Source organism: Desmodus rotundus, chromosome 4 (genome assembly GCF_022682495.2).
Source record: "Desmodus rotundus isolate HL8 chromosome 4, HLdesRot8A.1, whole genome shotgun sequence".
NCBI lineage: Eukaryota > Metazoa > Chordata > Mammalia > Chiroptera > Phyllostomidae > Desmodus > Desmodus rotundus.
Window position 1 is genome coordinate 124,416,545 of NC_071390.1, and position 9,275 is coordinate 124,425,819.

The window sequence follows — 9,275 nt, forward strand, 5'->3', positions numbered from 1 at the left end:
AATGTTTTGGGGCTGCCCTTCAAAAAAGAGTGAAGACTTTCATAGCAAGAGCAAGGGACAGCATGATGATGAGAAATGCATAGTGAGATAAAATGAGGAGCCCACATAAAAGTACAAATGAGCGAAGCAAAATAGTGAGAGAAAAAGTTGGAAAAATATATTAGTAAAAAACACAAAAGGTCCATTAATAAAAGTGAGATAAATTAAACTCTGTCTTATTCATTAAACTATGTATAATTGTTCATTACAACACTTACCAGGTCAGGTGGAAAGTGAGACCACTGTTGCAAATAGCCCAGGTGGGAAATGGTCAGGGAAGAGCCACAGTGTTATCAGAAGAATGATTGAGATGGTGGATGTAGGGGTGTGTGTGTGTGTTTGTGTAAGGGGTGATAAAACTGCAGCTATTAAAATTTCTTACAAAGGAATAACCAATGGCACTTATTATTTGTTAGATATTATGGGAGAAGAGTGTTAGACACAGAGGGAAAAGTTAATAATCTTGATAGGTGAGCTGCGGGTTTCTGTAGGTGGTGGTGCCAACAGTACCAAGGAGTAGATAGGTATCAGGTTGAACTCTCGATGAGTGCTTGGTTTATTAGGAAAGAGTTAAGTTTTGTTTTTTATTTACATTTTTAGTGTATCCTGGTGGAGATGTCACATTAGCAGTAGTAAATGTAAATCTAGATTGTTGGAAGGCAGTTAATGTTAAGAAGAGTATGTACTTGGAGCTCTGCTCATAGAAAAGAACGTTGAAATTCTGTTAGATGAAAATGCAAAAACCTTATATTAAGAAAAAAATGAGCTTTGCATAACACTTGCTTTAGGGGATGAGGAGGAAGGAGACATGACTTTGATGAAGGAAAAAAGGTTATTTCGATTTATGTGAAGGTTATTTTCATCCTTTATGTAAGGAGCATAAAGAAATATCTAAGGAGTAAAATACTTCATTCAGTTCCAGCTCACAAGACCCTACCTAACTGAAGGAGAATTGATTCAAGGGCAAAGTTTGAATCCCTGCGAGAAACCAAGTTTATCTGAGAAATTAAGTTATAGAAAATTCTTTGGAAAGTAAGCATGGAATACAGTGGCAATAAATAAATTTAAAATAAATTGTTGAGCAGGAATGAGGGTCCACCTAGGGTTAAATACTGTGCTGTTCTATCATTACCACTATCTACCAAGAACTGGATTTGATAAAGCAAACAAGGTTCACTTAATAAATTTGGAACAAATAAGGTATATGTATAAGAAAGTCAATAAGGCCAGATGTTCTAGGAACATGAGGATAAAAGAATCAGAACTGAATGTCCTTTCTAGTATATTCTCATTTATACAAATGAGAAAATATACATATATCATATATGCTTGTAATACAAATGAGAAAACTGGAAAAATATAAACACATTAAAGAAAAAAATGAACATAGAGCAAGCAGCCAGAACCACCCAAAAGGGTCTTCGAGGCTTTGTAAATACAGTTATAGGTTACAAAAGTACGGTTTTGACAGATGTATAATATGCTATTTGGCCTTCAAAAGATATCTGTAGCCATTTCAAACAAAAACAATTAGACAGAATCAGGGAGGATTGCAGAATTACAACGAAGAATAAATCTTGAAGCAGCTAATAATCTTTGCAGACTGTTAGAATGCACTATAAAAAGTCTTGTTTAATGTATTACATATATTTTATTCTAGGTATTCACCTTTATTTGTAATTGTAATAACCAGAAGTTAACAACTGGCATAGATCAGGTATAAGCCACTCCAAACACATTAGGAAAGAGTTTTACAGGCCCCGCTGTGCCAGTGACCCCTTCTGTTCTTGGATTACCCCTAAATCCAGAGCAGGTGGGAGAGGGGTGGTGGCACCTGTGATAGTGAGAGTCTGGGAGTGGAGTTTTAGCAATCAGTATGGGATTGTTGAAATATTATTACTGTGCCAATATGTGGGGAACCGTTCCAAGTGTGGGAAATGTGGCTCAGCCCCCACTTGGAAAAGCCAGTGGGGAGCAAGGTTGGCGGGGCAGGACCCACATCCACGAATAGGTTCTCCAGTGGGAAATCAGGCCTGCATTGTACCTAGACTGCTATGAGACTTGCTCTTGCTAAAACTCCCTCACCCTGAGGCAGCAAATGTTTACTGAGTATCTTTATCTTCCCAAAATCTGTGCTAGACCTTCCAGATATGGAGCATAGCCTGTTTCGACCACTTCTTCCTTTACATTGCAAATATCCTCCTTTGATGTATTCAGCTACACCCTCTCCTTTGTCTGCAAAAGATAACCACCCAAAACAAACCTTTGCATGGTAAAGGAGGACCATCTTTGATGTAAGGGGCCTAGAGAAACAATAAAAGCCTGTCAAGGCAAGGGTCAGAGCGCTCTCCTCTTGAGGGAGTGGCTACGCCTTCCCTTTTCCTCCATAGGATTTCTGTAGTCCGTGTGTATTTGTCTATTGCGGCCACAACAGCAGATCTGCGTCATCTGGCGCATCCACATCACCAATGTGCACAGTAATAATATTTAATATTACTTAAATATTATAACTGCATCCTCTAAATTTCAGCCCTGTTAATAATTACAGTAGTTATTCAGAGACTACTTCAAATTCACATTCATTTCTTCCAAGACAGTCAAAATATCATGTGTATATTGACAATAATCACTACATACAATTGATTTTTAAAAGTAATATCTTTTAGCATTTTGTAAATGAAAAAGAGGAGGTTGGAGTTAACCTCATCTAAATCCTTAGATATAGACAGTGGATTAAAAACTAATTGATGGATGGATTCTGTGTGTGTATGTATGTACTGACTCAATATAAATATATGTACATATGTGATTGATATATATGTATATATACATATAATATATATATGATATATACACATATGTAGCTGCTTTAAATCCAAATTGTAATCCTCACATAGATTTCTGCCAGAACTACAAAACTTAAAAAAAAAGTGCTCAGGTTTTCCACCTCTGATTTCCTATTTTCATTTTCAATAATTTTTCATTTAAAACTTGTCAGAACATGTTAGGAGGAAAAAAGTAAATTAAAATGAATTTGTTAGCATGTTTTACAGCAAAAATGAAGAGTAAACACCATTTTAAAGTTTCTCAAATATAAAGCATGTCAATGAAATTTTATTAGTGATGGAATAATACTGTGAAAACATAAGAGCAAAGAATAAGGTTTTGTCTAGCAAGAAAAGGCAAGATGGAGCAAAAATGATATTTACTTAACAACATTCTTAGTAGTTTGAGCACCAAAGCAAGTGAAACATACATGAAGACAAAAAGTTGTTTTTTCTAGATAAACAAAATTTTATTTTATATAGTAAAATATATAATATTATTTTTAAAGAATTACAAATAAATTAAAATATTCTGTGTTGTGTTATATAAAAGCGACATAGGCCATGGATAGCATTATATATTTTGTCCCTGTCTCTCAGACCCCAGATATCCTTGCTGATTCAATCAAAATGACTAAAACAGGTTATTCTTAGTATATTTAATAATCTGTGAAATGCGGTGAGATTTTTTCCCCATTATTTCTTATTTTCCTTAACTTTCAATCAGTGCCTGCATTCTGTGCTGGTTTAAGTTTCCTAAATATTTATGTCATTAGTGTTTTGACCATGCAACATGTACAATATGATCAAATGCAAGTACATTTTTATCCTCTATTCCCTCTTTAAATTTTATTCAGTGGGGTAATCTTCCCTCGGCCTAAAATAGAAACTACGGTCAATGTCATTAGTTTGATTCCCACTCTTAGATAATAGAAATTCCTAATCAACTTTAAGCCATTAATTCTAACATTCATGCATGGTATTCATGCATGATTCAATTTTCACTCAAAGGTAAGACCCCTTCAGCCCATGCACCTGGTCCTGTAGAGGACTGTAACCTGCAGCAGGAAAGAGGTGTGGTGAGTTCCAGCTCTTCCCCACTAACTTTTTCCCTTAATTACTTGGTGACATTTTAGATCCCATCAAAATCAAATCAGGGGGAAGGAGCAAAAATATGGACAGACTGTTCTAACTCAGAAGGGTGCTTTGGAACTTTCTAGGTCTGAAAGATGGTTATGGTGGAGGACTTTTTTGGGTCCTTTAGATAGTCCAATTACCAAAACCTTTCATTGGCTCTCTCATGTCATAGGCAAAGTATTGTTTACCAACCTGGCCATGCCCCTCCATAGCATTGTCCCTGATTCACTGGTTGTACCATCTACTAGTTAAAGTTGTATCTTTTGAGGTTAAATAAACTTGTTTCCATTACTTTACAACTAGAACCATTAGACAAATTATTTTATTTACCAAATTCAAATTGTGTTAGGTATATCCAATCAAGAGTGAACACTAAATTCTTCCCTCAGAGATCTGAAGCTTAGAGAATACATTTCCCAGATCCACTTGCCATTGGAGGTCAGGTTCAAATTACAATCAGTTAAAGAACTTGTACAAAAATTAGGAGATTGAGAAGCCACTATTCTGTTCTAATGGCAACAACTATATTGCCATTATAGGGGCGGGGCATAAGGCATCTATGATGTTAGGACCTTCAGGAGAACTCCTGAAAAATTATCTACTTTGGTATTACAAGCAATAGAGATCACCAACATCTTCCTGTCATTTTAATAATTCCTCATTTCCTCACATCCAGTAGTGGTTTTCTCTGGACTTTACTTCCAGGCCTGGCAAAGTTCTGTAAGTGCATTATCTATGAAGTCCCTTTTCTGCTAAAATGCCTAAATAGTTGCTATTATCTAATTTGACTAATAAGTAAATAAACTCTTAAAACAATGTTATCTATTTATAGGATTGTAATGGGCAATATGAGATAAAGCACTTAGTGCTATTGTTTTACCATTGATTGAATGCCCTACCTGACCCCAACCTCCCTGACTACACTCGTAATCAGCCACTGTACCTAACAAATAATATGACATCTTAGATTCAAGATTTCCAAGTGGTTTTCATAATCTGCATCGGAAACCATCTTGACAAAGCATCATTTAGAACTCTGGACATGAAGCTCCAAAATTATCTTTGACTGGAAACTTTTTATAACATCTCACATTCAGTTATGTTCATTCTCTCTTGACAGCATCCCTCTCCTATATTTGTTTTCATTTCTAAGGGCACTACCATAACACAGGGATAATAACATGTAAATGATGTAATATATTTAATCATCCAGGTACCCAGAAAAGTGCTAGTTCATAATAGGCTTTCAGTTCTAATTACTTTCTCTTTCCCATAAGACTTTTCATTTTATTCTAAGTATCTCTAATCAGTGTCCTTGTAAAAATGTCTACGTGGTAACTTTGCCCTCTGGCATCTCCCAGTTTTCATCTATATTGCATTATGTTGCCAAATTCGTTTTTCAAAAAGAGCCTTCTGAGTATGGCATTCCAATTGTCAGGAAACTTCAAATGCTTACAGAGTAAATGTTGCCTTTCTCCCCAGCATCAAAGTTCCCCATACTCTAATTATTTACTCTGCCTAATGTTACCTCTCACTGCTGCTCTCTTTATAACTCATTTCTAGCACAACTAGACTAGTCATGGTCCCCAGTAAGCACCACCTTGTGTATATCTGCTTTTATTGTTTGTCTCTCTGCCTAAAATGCCTTTCTTCCCAACTTTACTTATAGTAATTGTGCCCATATTCCAAGGTTATTCAAAGTTTACATTGCTAATAAAGCCATAGGCAAAGGGAACCCTCTCTCCTTTTAGCCTTTCTTGTAGTAATTGTCTATAGTCTGCCTTATGTTACGGTAATTTTTATGTTTTCATGTACTCTAGTTAATTATTTTGGCTTTTCTACCAGATACTAAATGAGAACTAAATTAAATCCTGGTACAAAAAGATGCAAGGGAGTTAAAAATGATTAAGATCATTAGCTAAAAATTCAGACCTGGGTTAAACTTTTACCTCTTCTACTTCCTAGCAGCATAATTGTGTATCATAGATTTATCTAAGCTTCTGTTTTTTATCTTTCAAACATAGATAAAATAATATTATACTCTTAAAGCACTATATTCCACTTGATTAATCAATAAATGGTTCCTTTCATTTCCCTAACCTATTGACTTAAATAAAAAATGTGTATTACAAATACATATCTGTTTTCATTTGGAGTCCACTTTAGAACCTACAAGATGCTTTGATTGACACTGTGTTAATATATATAAATTAAGATATATAAATTGCAGCCACTATAATATATTTACAATGAGTTTCACAACAGCTAAACCACTTAGAGCATAATGATTCCCTTGGTCTTTATAAATCTAAGGATTTCCTGTTTCCAGAATACCTTTCTCATTTCCTTTCTTTCTTCTTAAATTCTTTCTTTCCCTCCCTCTTCCCTTCTCTGCTTTCCTTTAGTTATTTGTTTCTTTATTTTTAATATTGGCTTCTGGTTATTTCCATTTTTTCCAATGAAAATCTTTCTTTTGGACCTCATGGGTCCAAAGACGACTCGTGTCTCACCTCTTCATATCTCCTATGTCTCATGTTATCCCATCCTGCTGTTTACTTCTTATATACCAAGCAGTAATCTCACTGGTCTGGTTGACCAAAGGATTGCCTTAGAACATGTTTACCAAACGGAACGTTAAACACAGTTTCAAAAAGGAAAAAAAAAAAAAACATCATTCCCCTACAGGGAAGAGATGCATTCTCTCACACATGAACAATCTGGATTTTGCTTGGTTAGGTATTTTATGTCCAGAGTAATCTGAAAGGGCAGAGTATTTCTCATGCCGAATTTTACAGGACACAACTGACCAATTTAAAACAAGGGAGTCAGCACTTGTGTGTCTCTCAGGGGGCATCATGTCAGCAATTTATTCTTCATCGCAAAGTTTTAACACACCATTAGGCAGCACTCATAGCCAAACTGATGTTATTGTCACTTTCCTTTGCTGTTCCCAGCACCTTTGAACTATAGATCAGCAAAAGAACACTAACTGCCTTTGTAATCAAGGAAAGCAACAAGGAAGAGCAGTGGGCCTGTAATTAGATTACTTTTTCAATATTTCAAAAGGATTGATCAATTACTGTATGATAGCTGTTGAGGAAATTCCAATTCAGGAATGTACAATAGATAGTACTAATTCAGAGTAAAGGAAGCCACAGACAGAAAAACAAGTAGGACAACCGAATGCAGAAAAGTGAGATATGGCGAAGTGCTACAAACTGCCTAGATGTCAGGGGCATTTACTGGCCTATTCTCTATCTGACTCATTATTGAAGTTTTTCCACTTACTTAACTTTTATTACTCTAGAGTTTATCTACTAGATGTCAACTAGACCAAGGTCCTTCTTTATGTCAGTTCAGACCATCACTTCCAAAGCTTTCATCTTCATTGTATTGTAGTACTACTATGAATTATGCTATTACAGTAGGTCTTTGGAGACAAATTTTACCTAACTCAATTGTTCTCTGGAGCCATTTTCTATACAAATGTCACATATATAATAATTACAGATACAAAGTTTTACCATAGATTGAAACAGAACCACATTTGATATCCACTTCAGTTCAGACTCAAAGAACAAAATCTCCTTAAAATACTACGTAATTGGCCCTCAGAACAAGCTAGTTGTTACTATTCCTAATAAACACACTACAGACTAATCACTATGAAAAATGAATAAAAGAGAAATATCCAAATAGAAAGATATTAGTTGGCAAAAGACATTAAAAATAAAATTTCAAAATAAATTATATGAGAAGCCAATAAATAGTTTTTAAATTCCATGAGTGATTTAAAAAAGAGAAAATCAGATGAAATGGCAGTTTTTATTTGCAATGTTAATAAATATTCTTCAAGAATAATATCTACTATGTGTGAGTATATACTTCTTCAGGAAGCATTGATGCATGTCTAGGAAACCTTCATGTACCAAAATTCTGATTTTAGGAATTTATTAAAAAGAAAAGTCACAGATGCAGGAAATGTTTTGTACAAGAGTGTTCTTTCATAATGTTATTTCAATAATAATAGTATAATAGTCACAGATAACATCTAGTAGGGGCATCTGACAGTATACCGTCTACTTATTAATACTATCTAATTATAATATAAAAAAGCTGAGAACCAAGTACAGGTAAGCAGATATAAGCATACAAGGGGTGCATCACATAGAAAATTTAAAAACAAAAATAACACCTACTGAAATTAATATTTTTAAAGCACTGTATTTTCAGTTCTAAATGTCAAGTATAAAATGCTCCTCTACAAAAATCCTTTGTTAGTTTAAGTTCTAAGCAACTGTTGTGATTACTATTGAGCTTTAATAATAGAAATGTCAAATTAAGGTTTTTAAAAAATTATTTATCTTTTAATAAACATTTCTTCTATATCAAGTGAATTTTTCAAGCTCCCAGTTATACCACCAGCCTCCAAGCCACATGGACTTAGCTATGAGCATTTGTTTAAAGAATAACCACTTAATGATTTCAAATCATTAAGCTCAATTCAGATACAGGTTGTGTCTCCAACCCTTGAGATGCTACCTATTCCTATAATTACATTTGAAATAAACAATGATAGCACAGCAATTATAAAGAGGAAAAGACAGAACAAGAGTTACTTCAATTCTGACACATTACATGTCTGTTGTAAAGTGCTGGTACGGTAGGTTACATTCTGAGGTGTCCTCTTGGCTTGTAGACAGCAACCATCTGCCAGTATGCTCGTGTGACCTCTAATTTCATCATGAGTGTCCCCTCCCATGACTTTAACTCTAAATATCTATCCTCAGGGCCCCTCCGCCCAATGCCATCACATTAAGGGTTAGGGCTTCAACATTTGAATTTGAAGGGGACACAAACATTCAATCTATAACACAAAACAATTAAGGAGAAATGGATTTATAATCTACTTGTTTTGTAGTCAAAAAAATATTTTCAGCATCAGTGTGAATGAACAGGTAATCTACTGGGGTTTTTTTGCATAGATCATTGCTGATTAAAGAGAGTTGCATATCTTTTTCTCAGTCTATTGGTTTCCTGTAATCATAATGTCTCTATCACATTGCCTTTCCACACTGTTGTCTGAGAATACTGATTATACATGTCATTATATTGAGGTTGAATTAAAAACTGTTTGAAAATGACACAGCACATTACATATTCTCTTGCACATGGTCAGCATGCACGAGAACTTGTTCTTCACAGGTAATGCCCAAAGGCTTTGACAGAGGGGAATTGAATCTCTGATGTTTTCCTCATTGTAGGTTGAATTGC